This window comes from Ipomoea nil, unplaced genomic scaffold, assembly GCF_001879475.1.
Source record: "Ipomoea nil cultivar Tokyo-kokei standard unplaced genomic scaffold, Asagao_1.1 scaffold2845, whole genome shotgun sequence".
Classification (NCBI taxonomy): domain Eukaryota; kingdom Viridiplantae; phylum Streptophyta; class Magnoliopsida; order Solanales; family Convolvulaceae; genus Ipomoea; species Ipomoea nil.
Window position 1 is genome coordinate 2,861,958 of NW_017619273.1, and position 19,072 is coordinate 2,881,029.

The 19,072-nt window shown below is 31.2% G+C and overlaps 2 non-coding genes across 2 annotated transcripts; both read right to left on the reverse strand.

Moving 5' to 3' along the window:
• Positions 1 to 4,721: 4,721 nt before the first annotated feature.
• Positions 4,722 to 4,793, reverse strand: TRNAK-UUU. Its single transcript has one exon. It is a non-coding gene; the product is annotated as a tRNA-Lys (tRNA).
• Positions 4,794 to 7,680: 2,887 nt separating this feature from the next.
• Positions 7,681 to 7,752, reverse strand: TRNAK-UUU. Its single transcript has one exon. It is a non-coding gene; the product is annotated as a tRNA-Lys (tRNA).
• Positions 7,753 to 19,072: the final 11,320 nt, after the last annotated feature.

Consider the following 19,072-nt stretch of genomic DNA (forward strand, 5'->3'; position numbering starts at 1 on the left):
ACATTTAGAGTGTTGAATAACCTAATTGTACTTTTTTTTTGTTTTTTTCGTTCAGTGGCCAAATTGCACTTTCATGTTTCGTTCAATGGCCAATTTGCACATTATTCATAAAAAATATATCATTAAAAAGCTCTAATTAAAATCTTTTGAATGACATCCATATTGATATATTTTATTTTAAATTTTCAAATAAATATATAGGTACATAAAATCATTACTTTAATGTAATATTTATATACATTAACTCATTAAGCTTTGTTTTTATTAATATATAGAAATAACATTATAAAACTACTATAAAATGAATAGAAATGCATATGATGATGTGCATTTAGTTTAGGATTTTTGGACATTACAACTTTTTTTTTTTTTTTTGAATGCTTTGGACATTACAACTTATGTTTATAGACATATAGAATAAATATTAGAATAAATTTCAGTTTTAGTCTACTGACTATTATACATGAATCACATTTGGTCCATGATTATTAAAATTTTATAATTAGGTGCATGACAATGTAATTTTCCGGCGAACTATTGTCGAAAGTGCTCCTTTCGGAATAAGTAAATTCATGCAGTGCTTCTCCCATAAGTGGTCATTTCGGAAGAAGCAAATGCAGCACTTCCGGCAATAGTTAGCTGGGAAATTAGACAACAAGACCAAATGTGATACAAATTACATAGCAATGCACCTAATTAGAAAACTTTAATAGTCAAGGACCAAATGCGATTCATGTATTATTGTCAGGGGACCAAAAGTGAAATTTTTTCTAAATATTATTGACATAGTACGTGATGAATGTTATTAAACATGATGCGTCTATAATAATAATATTTATATACATTAAACTTTGTTTTTATAAACATTATGAACCTACTGTATAGTGAATATAAAAACATATGATGTATATTTAGTTTAGTGTTCATGAACTTTAATGGTTATGTTTTTAGACATATATAACAAATATTATGAGTATAGGACACAATGAATATTACTAAACATGATGCGTTCATAGTATACTGTTTATGAACATTAAACTTTATTTTTATGAACATATAGAATTAATATTATGAACCAACTACAGATGAATGAAAATGCATATAATGTATATTTAGTTTTGTGTTTATGGACACTAAAGTTTGATTTATGGACATATAGAACAAATATTATGAACATAGTCTATGATAGTGTTGTTAAATATGATGTACTAATTGACATTTGATATAAAACGATTTCGTTTTTTACCAGGATCCACCATGGAAGGTGACCTTGGTCCACCATGGAAGCAACACGCATTGCTTGCATTTACTAAAAAATATATATTATCTTGGACACCTTAAACAATACACATAGTCTGCGCTTACTAATATTACATTATATTTAGTATAATAGTTTAATATATGCAAATTCTAATACTTCTGAACAGCTAAATACATTATTTGTTATGCTGACTACATTTATTTAAAATTTTCAAATTCAAAATTTATATCTAGGAAAGTCACTTTACACTCTAGCTTTTAAATGTCCCTTAGATTGCTTATAAATACCCACAAGCTACCAATTAGGTTCAGTCTTTGTGGTTTTTTTTGATTTATTTCTCTTTGCATGTCCATGGTATTTTTGTAGTTTGACAAATGAGGGGTATAAAGTCCCCTTTTGTTTATTATTTATTTATTTAATCCAACACTAAGTCATTATACAGCAAAATTTGATATTAGGTAGTATACATACTTTATTATAATAAGATATTATTAGAATATTATATAATATTTTGAGTATTTATTTACATTATTTAAATATGATAAATAATATAATTATTGAATATATATATATATATATATATATATATATATATATATATATATATATATATATATATATATATATATATTATCCGTGCATCGCACGGGTACTATACTAATTAAAAAAAAAAAAAAAAAAAAAAAAAAAAAGCTACAATGTTTGGCAGCAAAAGCTGCGATCCCGCATCCAATCAAAGTACAAAAAGTTGTCAATTGCAAATTCTCTCTCTAGTTGTTAAATTTGTAAATTCTCTCTTCTCTTGCAATACTCTTGACTTTAAATAAATTTAAAAAAAAAAAGATTTTTCTCTCTTGTCAAATCACCTTGTCAATCTCAAAATTATAGGGATGAGGTTAGTCTTAGGCATGTCCCACGTAATGTTGTGATCAATTAAGCTTCTTTCTTTTTTATTTTTTTTTTCAATAACCCGAATTCTAGTTATTGTTGAACTATATCATCGACTTGCCTCTGGGAGCGGAGTCAAAATTTTTGTTCAGTGGGGATGGAACATTATAACAAAAGAGATAGTTTGAAAAAAAAATGAAATGCTTAAAAAGTATAGCTATAATATTATTGGATGTGAGTAAAAAATAAAACATATCAAAACTTTATAAAAATATTAATAACAAAATATGAGACATAATTAATTTGATAAAATAGTTAGAATACAAAATACATTATAAATTACAGAGGCACGAACTGTCTGGAGGGATTCGCTTCCTCCTTTTATTGCTCCTGCTATGATTTAATACAATCAGAAGTTTTTGGTTTTCAAAAAAAAAAAAAAACATTATAAATTACACATCCCATTATTAATATAATAGAATGTTATATATATATATATATATATATATATATATATATATATATATATATATATATATATATATATATATATATATATATATATATATAATTTGCAGGGAACAAGCGGGCTTCGTGGAGGGGCGTAACATTCAGGAAAATGTTCTATTAGCTTTCGAGCTATTGCAATACATTGATAAGCAGTTTCGTGGATACAATGTTATTATTAAATTGGATATGATGAAGGCTTTAGATAGAGTCTCATGGCCGTTCTTCCGTGTGGTTCTAGTTCGATGCGATTTCCCGGTCTCTTTCGTTCAGATTATCATGAACAATTTAATGTCAAATCCACAACCTAAATCAAAGCAAATCCCTATGAAAAAAAAAAATCCTCTGCCCCAAATCAAATGCGAAGAAATGGCGAGAAGTAGTGAAAAAAACAAATGGAGTGAGAATCTGAGACGAGAAACAATGGGGAAGAAAAATGGTGAGAATCAATGTCAACAATGATGAAGATGATCGACTCGTGTTAGGTTTTTGTGTTTGTTTTTTCTTTTATTTTATTTTTACTTTTATTTGTGAATTAAAGTATATAGCTTATGTGTTCTGAATTTTGAGGATGAAGACTTCTATGATGGGTTGATAGCTTTTTTCATTTTTTGTATTTACTTTTAATTTGTGAGTTTTGAAGTGTGTTTTAAGTTTTGTCAAAGACGGTTTGTGAGAGAGGGAAAAGAGGAGAAAAGGAGAAAAGGAGAAAAAAATTTAATGAATAAATTTATCTTTTATTTAGATATAAAATGCAATAAGTCATATGGAAGCCGTTGGTGCAACCAGCGTTTTGAAAATTAGCATTGACTGTTTAGTGGTCTAATTATATATATATATATTTTTTCGTTCAGTGATCTCATTGCATTTTTAGATTACATTCTCAGTGACTAATTTAAACCTTATTCCTAAATTAAAATATCATTTAGTCATGCCAATGCAACTCAGAGCATTAACCATAACATCGCCTAAAAATCTTAAAGAACATTCAGATATGATTTTCAACAATATCTTAACAGGTGTAGGTACATTGTCACCATGATTCCCATATCTCTATGCACTAATGCACCTCAGCTCATAACAACAAGTCAACAACAACAACAATAACACTACCATTTAAAGTCAATTCAAGTTAGTGAAACATGGCATGGAACATGGAGCGAACCTCTAGGGCGAAAGCCCAAACATCTAAAACTAAGGATTGCTTAACGTTGGAGCAACCTAGTGCAACAATTTCAGGCATGGTTTCAGCAGAGCTAATTAACCCCCCAAAAAAATTTAAATAAAAAATAATTATTTTACAGAAAAATTTCTCTCACAACTTAATGGCCGGTTTGGTAGGATATAGTTGTAATTCAACTACAATCTAATTCTTTATGGAGTTCCTTTTGTAGAATTAAAATTCGTATGGCTCCCCCATGAATTCCAATTCGGATGGAAACGAAAAAAGCAGAAAATTACAACATTACCCATTACTATTATTATTATTAGTATTGTTGTTGCTGTTGTTGTTGTTGTTGTTGTTACTACACAAGAACATTTTAGTTTTATATCACTTATTCACTTTCAATTCTCGGTAATTCTATTAATACCTATCAAGCAATGTAATTTGAATTCATACTTTATTCTCACATTGTTCTTTTCCCACGGAATTACAATTCATTCCCCGCTTAATTCCTTCATTCCAACCAAACGCGCTGTAAAAGGCCCCGTGAGTTACAATTCAATGAATTTGAGAAAGGAAAACTAGATCAAATGACACTACTACCCTTGATTTTTATTACTATTATTATTGTATAAAGGTATTTTAGTCTTTATACCACTTCTTTACTTTTCAGTTCCAATAATTTTACTTCTCCCTACCAAACAACTGAATTCATACTTTATTCTTTTCCACCCAATTACAATTCCTTCCCCGAGCCTGGGAATAGAAGAGCCTCTCAGGCACTCATATATATGGAGTCTAATGGGCCAAATATCGTTTTTGTAATAAAACCGAAAGGTATTATTAACAATTGGGCTGGGATACAGAACGAGGGGTTATACACCGAACCGGAAATCTCAACGCCGTCTGTGGGGATCGAACCCACGACCACGTGGTTAAAAGCCACGCGCTCTACCACTGAGCTAAGACGGCAAGTTGTTACTGTGTTATATAGAAAAATATATATAATATTTAACTAAATAAAATGTAATGTTCCACTCTATGCGAGATGAAATAAGAAAAATTAGAAAATGAATGATATTCTATTGTTTTGTTTGCTGAAATAATAAAAATACAATCGACATTTAAAAGAATAACATTTCTAAAAATGTTATTTCATTATCAACTTATTTCATGAACCAAACAAGTTATAAAGCTCTTCTATGAGTAATATACACTAATACTTGTTGGAGAATCATGATATGTTGAATTGTTAATGCTGTGATGATTGTATATTCTATATAATTCTATAAGTTAATGTTGAGATAATAGTAAAAGATATATTTGTTACGAATTGCTCTTGAAATTATATTATTATGATTTCACTGAAAACGGTGATTTCATTAAACGATAATAAGCTAATTTATTTCATTATAGTGCGTTGTCAGTTAAGGTCACAATGAGGGGTTACTCCGTGTACACATTCAAATAGTGACGACATATTTTCTTTAACTCAAAAAAAAATAAAAAAATAAAGAGTATAATAATATGATATATGTGTAACATTGTGTTGCACACTTTTAAATCTAACTTTTATTGGTAAAATTTACATATCTTGCTCACAAAAGACAAACTCCCTCGCCTCAAGGGTTCTACAATTTGGCATCGAACTGGAGTAGGATGAGATAACTCAGGCCTTGTTTGTCTACTTGCATCATTCTTCATTTTTTTTTTTTTCTAAACACATAATACTACAAGTTATATTAGTAATTTTTTTTTTTTTAAAAGAGTGAATGAAGAAATGTAATAATAGTACCTTAATATTAGGCCTTTAAAAATTTGGCTTTAGACTAAGAGATTACAGTTCACAGATTGGCATATTGCATCCAGTTAGAATTTTCAGAGTTTGGTCCAAGAATTGGGATAAAAGTAACTGGAGAATCTTACTTCTATAATTCAATCATGATGTGATGTAAAAACGTTAAGTGTTAAATGGATGAAGACATACCTTGAGTTATTTCTTCAATTGCATCATTCTTGCTTCTTCTTCTTGAATCCATGAATTTAGGGTTTTGGCGTTTACTGTATAATTTCGTATTCTGAAGGCATAAAAAGACGAAGAGCGGAAGAGGGATCTTACCATCTGTGAATCAGTGAATGTCTTTTCCTTTTTTTTATACTTTAGTACTTCATAAGAATAACTATTATTATATAATTTTAACTAACATGAAACAAGTGTAGTGTGTAGTTTGGTAGTGGTGAGTCATTCCTTTAAACAAGTAGTTTTAGGTTTGAGTCCTTACATTATTTTTGTCCGAATTAGGTTGTTTTATGCCACATCACACAATTTGACATGGCAATTTGAATAAAATTAACGGTGTTAAGTATTGTCTTTAATTGTTCTAAATCTTAAAGTATAGGGACTAAATTGAACAAAACGCTAAAGTACAAGGACCTAGCAGGTATTTTGTCCCTAATGATATCTGTTCAACTCTCGATCGTCAAATAACATATTCAATCGTTATATCGTGCACCAGGGCGCACACTGCATTGTGCGTCCCGCCCTCCAAAACAATGTCGTTTTGACAAGTTGTGTGGGGAGTTGACGAGACAGAGTGTATGTGTATTCTGTTATATAATTATGTACATCTTTTATACAATTATGTACATCTTTTATACAATTATGTAGATTCTTTTACACAATTATGTACATCCGAAACATATAATTTTTTTTTAAGAGTTAAAAGTTTATGTGTATTATGTTTAGAGTTTATGTGTATTAGTTAAGAGTTTATGTGTATTAGTTAAGAGTTTATGTGTATTATGTATTATGTTAGATTATGTGTATTATCTTTTCAAAAAAGAGTGTGTATTCGGTTATACAATTATGTACATTCGTTATACAATTATATACATTCTATTATACAATTATGTACATGAGATTTTTTTTAAGAAGTTAACAACAGACACGGAAATCAAAATTTCTAAAAAATAATAATAATAAAGAACGACGTCGTTTTGCACCAGGACATGTGCGCCCTGGTGGACGATATAAATTGCCTAACATATTTCACAGTCGTTATATCATAGACCGCGGTGCACATGCACCGCAGTAAAAAACGGCGTCGTTTCTTTAAGTAAAGAAACGGCCCGCAGTTACCGTTAACGGAGTCCGCTTGTTTGGTGTATTAAATACCAACTGACACTATAGTATATCTAAACCGACACTGCTGTTATATCAAAATGATACTGTAGTTGTAGTGAAATGAAACTGCAGTGTATATAAAATGAAACTGAATAACATTTCACATATTTGAGTGTATATTGTACAATGAAACTGTAATTATATCAAAATGATCATGTAGTTGTGTTTTAATGAAACTATAGTGTATATAAAATAAAATTAAATAACATTTTCACATATTTGAGTTTATAAATATCGAATGAAACTGTTGTTATATCAAAACGAAACTGTAGTTGTGTTGAACCGAAACTGCAGTGTATACGAAATGAAACTGAATAACAGAGATACTTTTTGCGGAAGGGTACGGAACGGCGAAAAACGAATGCCATTTATTTTCATTTAACAAAACGACGTCGTTTTGATGCGCGGTGCATAATCGATTATACATCGGGGTGCACGATATAATTTGCCCTTATTTTACACCACTGGCAAATATATATTTGTGTTGGGCCAACAAAGGAGAATACAGCCCAGACAAGCCCAAAACAACGTTAAATATGCTAACATATTTCACACCACGGGCATATGGGCAAATATATATTTTTGTTGGGCCGACAACGGAGAGTACAGCCCAGACAAGCTCAAAACAACGTTAAATATGCTGACAAAAAAGATATAGCCCGGACAAAAGCATAACGCCGTCTGTGGGGACCGAACCCACGACCACGTGGTTAAAAGCCACGCGCTCTACCACTGAGCTAAGACGGCCAACTGCTGTTTATTCGTAAATTATTTTCTTATAACTATATGTTTGTGAATGCTACCTATAATGTTGCAATGCGATTATACTTTCTATTTAGTGAAATTTAAATTTCTCTCAATATTTTTTATAAGCAAAGAGATACAATTTTATCAAATACAAAGTAGGGTTTTGTGGAGTGCCGATTACAATTTTTTTTTATACTCAATATAATTTTATAAGTGTATATAATATGGTAAGCTCTTCTTTTTTTCTTTTTTTTTTCTTTTTTTTTTAAACACTATGATTTTCACCATTAATTCATGACATAACCATGGAATCATGTCAAAATCGCTACGCTATGCAAATTGAAGAGTAAGAGACTATATACGCTTTATAAAAAAATTTAAAAAAATATATATAATAGCTTAGTGCTATTCTTAGGGGATATATTGTTGAATGGAAAAAAAATTTCAATGGAAAACATTTTTCTAAAGTGAAGGAAAATGTTAATTTTTGGTGTTTGGTTCAATTCATGGAATTCATTTTCCATTGCAAAATGAATTCCTCACATTTAAGAAAAACAAAATTCTTGGTAGGACATGGGATTTTGTTTTTCATGTAAGTTGGGAAGAAAAATGAGATGATGACCTACTATTTTACCATTCTTTAATGATTATTACTTTTATTAGGGACATATAAGTTTTTTTTCTTTTTTTTTGGTATACTCAGGATTTTCACTCTCGAACACAGTGACACATGAACATATAAATCTTTATACTCAGCTCATTATTCCTTACAATTCTAAATCCAACCAAACAATGGAATCAATATTCCAATAATTTTTTTTTACCAACCAAACAATAAAATTTATCTTCTTAGTAATTGCTTTTCCATAGAATTTTTATTTCATTCCCCCAATAATGAATATTTATATTCTTAACGCTATTGCCATTTGCAAAAAAGTTTTGAGGTTAAGATTGATTGATCGACTTATATAATATCTAAAAAAAAAAAATTATTGAAATAGTCCCCCACTCCCAACACAAGACTTTATATGTGCATATTTATCATATATTATGATTTTGTCCACGATTGTCTTAAATTGTAGGCAATTGATGAAGTGTTTAAGTTAAAATTGAATTGTTTGATAGTTACAATCTCACATTATATAGGATAACTCATCTAAAGTCTAAACTCTATTATACCATAGACTAGGTTAGCTTATCTAACTATAATTTAGTTTCACAATTCAATTATTAAAAAATAAATAGTACTCCGTAATAATATTATGCATAATAATAAATTAATAATAACAAAATACTTTACTACTTTAGCTCCAGGCCTCCAGCGCATGCAGCTAAGTTTGGTCAAAACCCTTGTTTGTTTACTAAAACATAAAATCATTTAGTAAAGTACTATACCAAACAATGACAAAAGCACCAAAAGATAATAAAATTAAAAAATAATTTCTTAATCTGTCAGACACCATACTAATTGTACTATATTAAAGAAAAAATATTCTCTTAATTTGTCAGCCGTTGATTAGATTAATGATATGATAATTGAGGTTTGAGATTCTTCCAACCAGACCGGAGATCCTTAATCATGGCAGCTGGTTGGCATGTACCATTCATTCCCATTTCTTTGGGGATAACTTCACAAATTGAGACATCCAACAAAGTCAACTTAACAAGTTTTTTCTTTTTTTTTTTTTTTGGTTTGATATGAGTTCTTTTGATCTAATGAAAAATTTTAGCGTCAAACACTTTATGTTCAATTGGTATTTTTATAATTTTTTTAAGGAAATATCAAAGGATACTCTTAAATATATTAAACAGATACTACATTGTAATTATTTAATCAATTAATTAAGATCTATTTATCTAATAGTTTAAAATAACATAATATATAAAAAATTCGAATCATGTTCAAACCATTTTTTGGAATAGGTTATAGTAAAATTATAAGGACATAAAAATAATAAAAATATCAGTAGATTTATACTCACGTTCTCACATTAAGAGTGGTTCTCATTTTGAATGCAACTATATATATATATATATATATATATATATATATATATATATATATATATATATATATATATATATATATATATATATATATATATATATATATATATATAATATTTAAGAATAAAATAAGATAAGATATATATATATATTTGGGATTAGTTGAATAATCCTCAATTACGTACTGTATCAATCACTATCAATACAAAACATTTTGAGTAAATACGCAATACTATTTTAATTATGCCACAAAGTATATTGACTTGTATGTCATAGTAGTTGTAGAGTTAATTTGATTTTTTATTTTTTTTGGTAAATTAAGATCAGACTATAAAATTCTTGCATATCGTGAAATTTTAGCTTGAGTGATGCAAGTTAGTATTTTTTATGCTGTTTTTTGTTTTTAAATCATAGATTTTAATTGATAAAGATGATTATTAATTACAATAAAGGATCAAATACTTGTGCTCAGATGATATTTCTGTAATTCTCCTCGAGGGAAGATCACTGAATTTTTATTCTTAAAACTGCAATAGATAGAGAAAGTATAAAACAAATACTATATTATAATAGAGTAAATCATATTTAAAAAAAAAAAATTACAATAAAGTATTAGAAAAGTCTGTATTGACCTACCATCTCCGACAATAATGGAAGTTTTATTAAAATTATTCTCAATCTTGCTGTATAGATCATGATATCTACCTTAAAATTAATGATGAACTTTTTTAATCTTTTTAATCCGATTAAATAATTGAATCACGAGAAAAAGTGGCCTCATCTCCATACACCTGTTATCCTCGTGGCGTCATCTGATAATGCTTGGATTAGATCACTTTAGTATTTAGTATTAATATATTATTTTCAGAAATGTCTCCCTGAAACTTTTGCAAACTTCTATTGTATCCCCTATACTTTCAGAAATTCCTGATCATATATGGCTAGGAACCTAGGAGTTTATCTCATATGTTTTTACCAGAGTTTTGGTTATTTTATTTTATTTTATTTTGATGGTCTTATCTCTTAAGTATTTGATCTTTTGTATTTATTATCTTGCTACTTTGTTATCCAAATTTTGTTAAAATTACTAATGAAGAGATATAAATGTAGAGAAATTTTGAATGATGACTATAAATAGAGAATTTGACTCAAATTTTTTTCTCTTCTTAAAATTCAATTTTTCAATCAACTATTTTGGCAAACTAATAACATAGTTTTAGTTTGTCTATATAAGTTATCATATAAGTGTCTATTGAATAATTATAAATAATAGGAAAAAGTGTCAAATACGTCATTGAACTTATGACTTTTGTGCAATTGGGTCATTAAACTTAAAAAGCGTTCAATTCAATTATCAAACAAGTAAAATATGTGCAATTAGAACATTTTTTCTAATTTCTTTTAATTCAATTTGAGTTTAAAATATTTCAATATTGACTCCGAACTAGTATGGAAGAGGAAAAGGCAACTCTTAATACATACTTGTAAGTAATATAATCGGATTTTACCAGAAATTTTTTAAAAAATGTTCCAATTGCACATATTTTGCTTGTTTGATGGTTTAATTGCACATTTTTTAAGTTCAGTACCCCAATTGCACAAAAGCAAAAAGTTCAGTGGTCTATTTGACACTTTTTTCTAAATAATAATATGTTAACTTACATTAATTATATATTTTTTTCAAATTTGATAATCCATGAAATAGCTCATAATTGTGGTTCAATTGTACTAATTTTGAGTGAATGCTAGGTAATTGCACTAAAATGAGGCTTTGTTCATGTATTTATAGATCGAGGAAAGGAAATTTGGACTTTGGCATACAGGAGCTTAAAATGTGGACAAATTGAAATGATATCGAGGCAAAATAGTCCAAAAATGAAAGGTCAAAAGCATACCACGGAGCAACGGAGTAATAGAGCGAATATCACGTCCAAAGGCGCCCCCGGAGGGTGTCAGGCTAAAGGTCACGCCGAGACCATCAGTGTAACACTCTGGCTAGCTTTCAGATGGTCAGGCGTCACGCTGAAGGTCACACCGTGACCACCAGCGTGACATCCCTACCATCTGAAAGTGGCCTAGCTTGTCACGATGAAGGTCACGACGTGACCTCCATCCTGAAAGTGGCCTAGCTTGTCACAATGAAGGTCACGGCGTGACCTCCATCTTGACCTGCTAGGCCACCTTGCAGGTCATTGGGTGTCACACCGTGACCACCAACGTGACCCTTGTTCACGACCCTAGTTCACACCGTGACCTTTGGTGGAATATGAAGCCCCAGATCTTCGACCATGGGCGATTTTCAGAGACATCCCCAATTAAATATCTGTATCACGTTTTAACATAATAATTGCCTTTAGAATCCCATTGCAATATCCACGAATCAAGTGGTATTCTTACGCTAATGGGGATATTTAGAATAATAAGTTGAGCATCACAAACATCAAAGACATCCTTTATACAATCCACATCCCACTCGGTGCATTGCGTGTTGAACAAGGAAGAGACTGACAATTTAGATATGCTTTCATGTAACGTGGCTTGCACGTAAGGAACATCATTGACAGGTAAACATGAATCCCTACCAATCAAGGTAGTACCGCTATCCCCGATACACCTTCTACAACCCTCCTTGAGCACTCCCTGTACCTCCACAATACCCTTCTGGATGTATGAGGGCTTATTGCTCGATAAAGCTTCAAAAAATGAGCACTTCATATAATAACGAGCTTTATAGACCCGCGGCACTAGTGACTTTGGCCTAGAGATCAAATACCAGGCTTGCTTATCGAGAAATGCCAAATTCATCTCAGCTCCCTAAGCTTCTGAAATCCCAAGCCACCCCGAGCCTTTGGTGTACATAAACCTTCACACACCCTCCACCTAATGCCTTTACCATTGCCAGCAGACCCCGTCCACCAGTATATTCATGATAATTTCAATTTCTCTACACAGCCCCATAGGCAGTAGAAAGACCACCATAGCATAGGAGGGCATTGCTTGGATAGTTGGATAACATTTTTCAGAAAAACTTCCCTGCCCGCCCGTGATGGAAATTTAGCATTCCAATTTCACACCCTTGTCAAAAGTTTATCCTTTAAGAAACTGAGTATCTCCTTCTTCCTCCGGGCAACAAGTAATAGTAGCCCCAAATACTTCCCTGTAGCATCTCCATCTCTCACCTCAAGAATCCTCACCACGTCATTTTTAGCATGTTGCGATGTATTAGAACTGAAGTAGACAATGGACTTATCAAAATTTATACATAGTCTTAAGGTCGTCGAGTAAGTATCCAAAATAGACTTTATCGTTGAACTTTCTGCGACATTTAAACGTAGGAAAATAAAACACTTATCCACAAAGAGCAGATGATAAATAGGAGGCGCCCCTCTAGCTACACACACCATGCAATGCACCACTCCACATCCGTTTTTCAATAAGAGCACTCAGTCCCTTGCCGACAAGGCGAAATAAGTCAGGTGATAAAGGATCGCCTTGTCGCAACCCTCTTTCTAGTATGATCAGCCCAAGGTGACACTGCTCATTCAAAATATGATACTAGACTGAGCTTACCATTTCCATTAGAATATCAACCCACTTATGCCCAAAGCCCATGTGGCTTTAGCATCACGACTCTAAGAAAGCGTCATTCCAGGCGGTCATAGGCTATACTCTTATCGACCTTCAATGCTGCCACCCCATCATTTTCTTGTGTCTTGCACTTCAAATAATGGTGTACCTCGTAGGCAAGCATAATATTATCTGAGATCAAATGACCAGGAACAAACGCACTTTGTGCACTAGAGATGAGCCCATCTAAGGTTGGTTTCATTATGTTTGTGCATACCTTAGCTGCTATTTTGTACACGACATTGCAAAGTGCAATAGGTCTTATAGATCTTTCATGGACTCTGAACTTTCTTCTTTGGGATCAAAGCGATGAAGGTATTATTTGCCTTGGTGGGCAATCTGGTGGACTCCAAAAACTGCCTAATAAAGCCATCACATCCCCGCCAAATAGTCCCCCAAATGTTGGAAGAACCTTGAATATATTCAATTCATCCAGTCCCGAAGATTTATCAGGATGCATCTAAAACACAACGTGTCGTGCTTCCTCTGTAATAACAGGGCGAATTAGCATGGTATTGTCTTCATGCGTCAGCTTTGTACTTAAACAATCTATAACCTCGTCCATATTCCCCTTCTCAACTATAAATCATCGGTTTTCAATTTTGTGATCCTATTCCTTCATCTTCTAGTCTTAATTCAATTGTGGAAGTATTTGATGTTTGTATCCCTCCCCCCTCTTGCACCAATATTCCTTGGTCCTCTGACAACAATAAATGTGTTGTTGCTCAAGCAAAAATAGGAGTCCTTCTCAGTATGATTATAATCAGCGATCCAACAACATCATCTCTCAATGATCGAAGCCTCTCTAGCTGGCTTTTACATATGCTGATTCTACGCTGGAACTCCTTGTTGTAGGTTCGTCCACACCTCCAAATATCCTGGCTACATGCCTCAATTCTAGCCAACACATCCAACCCCCCTATCCTGCCCCAATTGTGAGACAATATTTCTCTGCACCTACCCTCCCTCAACCACATATATATTATAATAATAATAAAAAAATTCTCCGCCTTCGTACTCCCAAAGGTATCACCACTAGTATTAACACTAGGGGTAAATGATCGCTATACGAGCAAGCTATAGAGCAAGCTTTGGCCCCTTCAAACAATGACAACCATGAATTCGTTGTGAGAATTCTGTCTAGTTTCTCTTCCACCATATCTCTAGTGCCACGAGCTCTTTCCTAAGTAAATTGGTGGCCGCTAAAAGATAAATCTTTTAGCCCACAATCCAATACGACATCTCTAAAACCTGTTATTATCTAATCGGGATGTGGAACCCGACATCTTTTCTTAGAATGATCAAGCAAATCATTATAGTCCCTCATCACCACCCACGGAAAGTCACTAAGTCCTACAAGCATTTTTAGCAAATGCCATGAGTCTCATCGCCTTTTTCTTTCGAGAAAATCATAAAAATCTGTGAATCTTCACACTAAACTGCCCACATCTAAAGTTATTGTTGTATGAATATGGTTGGATGACTAAAAAATTTTAACCACTCAATTTATCACTCTATCAAATGCTCTTTAAAGATGAAAAGGACTAAAGAATGCCCATTCTCATTGATTACTGAATGCATAAGTTCGTACATATATCAAATGCTCCGTAATATAAAAGTTGGCACTTGGTAGGCGTTTGGTTTGCATATTTTAAGATAAAAACCAGGAATGATTCTCAGTTCAACACTAATGTATTCATTTTCCATATTTCAAAATTAGAATTAAAAAAAAAAAAATTCTTTTACCACTTTCGTTCATTACTATATTTCAAGTCATATTTCATTCTTTGTCCTAAAAACCTTTTTTTTTTCTTTTAAATTTGTAGAAGTCATTTTCGACTAAAAACTATGTAGTTTCAAGCGGCCTTCACTTAAAATAATAATAATAATAATAATAATAAATAAATAAATAAATAAAAATTCTAAAATCACATAGTAAGAAAGAAAAAGAAAGCTTCAAGCAAGGAAGGAAAGGACCACAAGTCGTTCTCCCGTTCCCTTAGTTTTTTTTTTTTTTTTTTTTTTTTTGAATGCTACTAGCTCTATTACATTGTAGTATCTGTTCATATACTTTCTCAACCTACTGAAACACAAAGAGCTAATAACGCCTCCACTGAGGCTCGAACTCACAACCTTCCAAATGGAAGTCCAACCCGGGTACCATTGGACCACATAGTCCTGGTCCCGTTCCCTTAGTTAACTTAGCAATTTTTTTTATTTTTTATTTTTTAAGGCAGAGCACATATCTAGGTGAATTTCGATTCAATAAGTTTTGAAATATCAATTATTTATTTTAAACTTTGATTCTTATATATGTTGAAAAAATAGCATAAAATGACATTTTAAGTGACTATTTTGTGGTATAATTATTAGTGGGGTCACTTCCGATTTGAGTCAGGTCAAAGTAAATTTGGTTTTTCGTAGTGAGACAAAAAGATTGATATATTTTACGTTCAAAATGGATAATGGATGAATGAAAAATTAATTCTCAAAGTAGACTCATTTGAGTTGGAAAAAGAAGATAGAAAAGCCCCACATTGGTTTGAGAAGTGGGTTTGCACCACTATTTATACAAGAGCATTTTTAAAACTTATTGAATTGTATAGCATAGATGTTCTCTCTCTTGCACAAGGAAAGGGTGCTAATTAAATAAATCCCAAAATGAGCATAAAAAATATGGCTAGCCTTGTGGGCTAAGTTAGGTATGAATTATAGAATTAATTTTCACCTCTCAACTCGGGAAATTATTGTGTGATGGTCCACACAAAGTTGTGTGGACCATAACAAAAAGTACATTTTTAATATACTAAATGTACCTCGGGAAATTATTGTGTGATGGTCCACACAAAGTTGTGTGGACCATAACAAAAAGTACATTTTTAATATACTAAATGTACCTCGGGAAATTATTGTCTGGACCATGGTCCACACAATGTTATGTTGACAATAACAAAAAGTACATTTTTAATATACTAAATGTACATTATACAATATAATGTACACTCAGAACAAAAATAATGTGCATCTCTAGAATACAATGTACATTATTTTTGTACTGAATGTACATTATTTTTGTACTAAATTTACATTATTTTACCGTAGACAAAATATAGTCCACACAATAATGATTGAAGTATTACATTTCATCTTGACCTGACCCGTCTCACGAACAAGAATTCGTGAGATGGTCTCATACAAATTTTTGCTATAAATATAAATATAAATATATATATATATATATATATATATATATATATATATATATATATATATATATATATATATATATATATATATATATATATATATATATAGGGGCGATCAAGTGTAGCCATGTTGTTAGATGTGGTCATATGGTCAATTACATGCCATTAGATTAGATAGATCCAATGAATCACATTAATCAAGATTCTTCCAGTATTTTCGCGCATGTTCTCCTACCCAGCGAACTGCAAGGGTAAACTCGTCATAGGGCACCGGAATAAGGGAAATCACATTGTTGTGTGTTTTATTTGTGTAATTAGTGCATTATTAGCCTTACTCTGGTGTATTTGTAGATTCCCATTGGTGCCAAGTTCAGGTACAACAATGCCTTCCCGTGTGGTCAGTGCGGCCGCACCAATTGTTATACAAACATACACCATCCACGTTATGAAATGCACAACAAAAAATATACACAAATTAGGTACGCATCACCAAAAATGCGCCATTAGATATGAATAAATACACCATACAGTGTTCGGGAATACACTATTGGTGCGTTTCACTGTGGTGTGTTTTATTACACTATTGGTGCATGTTGTCAACACTGTTGGTGTATTCTGGAACCCGACCGCTATAAATGACCACTGTAATTACCATAACACCCCCGCTTACCAAAATGCGCAAAAATCCTCAAATCATCATAATTAGCCACTGCCGTTAGATTAAACTGATTCAACGACACAGATACGACCACACCTCCACACCTAATGACATGACCACATATGAGCGCTCATATATATATATATATATATATATATATATATATATATATATATATATATATATATATAATTAATTAATATTTAATACACCGACGATGTATATACATTTACAGCTAACCACAAAGTGACATATAATTCAAGAGCAATTATAAAATAAAGAAACTTTTATTTGCAAATAAATCATAATTTGAAATTTAATATATTTATTAATTAATTTAATATAAGAACTCTAATTCTCTTTACTAAAATTTCAAACCCTAATTAATCAGAACATCTCCTTTGTCTCCTAAAAACCTCTCATCAAAACTCTACATCTTTGTTCCACTTTGACCACTTTTATTTTCCTCAGACGATACACATTTCATAATTTTGAGATGCCTACATATGAATGTGTCTAAAGGAGTCTTTTGATGGAATGCTTTTGGATATATATGAAAAGAAATATGCATAACTACTGCGGTTCCCACTAAAGCAATACAACCATGTTTGAGACCTTTGCATTTTTATTTTTATTTGTTATTATTAATGCTTGGGAAAAGTGTCAAATTGGTCCCCTAAGTCGACCGGATAGTGTAATTGGGTCCCCTAACTAAAAAAAGTTCCATTTAGATCCCCTAAACCTGTAAAATTGTTCAATTAAGTCCAAAGTGACTTGTTTAACAGGTTAAATCTTCACATTGTTGACACGTGTCATTTTAAAATAATTTTTTTGATTTTTTTATAAATTTTATTTATATATTTATTAAAATACATATTATATTAAAAAAAAATTAACCTTCTCAAATGCTTTTTAGCAAATATGTATTTTAATAAATACAGCTAATTTTAGATAGTCAGCCACCGGTGGCTGAGTTTTTTTTTTTTTTTTTTTTTTAAATATAATATGTATTTTAATAAATATATAAATAAAATTTATAATAAAAAAATCAAAAAAAATATTTTAAAATGACACGTGTCAACAATGTGAAGACTTAACCTGTTAAACAAGTCATTTTGGACTTAATTGAATAATTTTACAGGTTTAGGGGATCTAAATGGAGTTTTTTTTTTAGTTAGCAGGGAACCCAATTGCACTATCCGGTCGACTTAGGGGGCCAATTTAACACTTTTCCCATTAATGCTTTAATCATCGACATCCTTCAATAGATTTGAAATCGAAAATAATAAAGAAGATGTTGGAGAAAAATACCAGGAAGAAGCTAAGAAAGTAAAGTGTAAAATACAAGAATTTTACTACATGGACTCTAAGAAATGGGTATCAAAGTGATTGGTATTGTTTGATTGATAGGTTTTTAGAACATTATTATGAGTTTCAAATGCTCACTTACTTGAAAAACTCATACCCAAATAAAATAAGAGTATCATCCACTTTGATTAGTGCTTTTAGATTTTTTTTTTTTTTTTTTTTATTCATATTGGTGTTTTGAATGTCTTTATATTAGAATCCATTATCTTGATTTTGTGTTCTTGTATTTTAAAAATCTTTATTCTCATTATTGGATCATGCATAACCAAACAACATTATTGATAATCATTCTCATTCCACCCTACTATCAAACATGCAAAATACTTTCACTAAAACCCATTACCATTACCAAGTATTTTATACCCATTCCGATTACGATTCTCATGTGCAAACCAAACACACCCTAAATCTCTATTCCCTCATTTTTATGATAAGTTATCTTCATCCTATGATT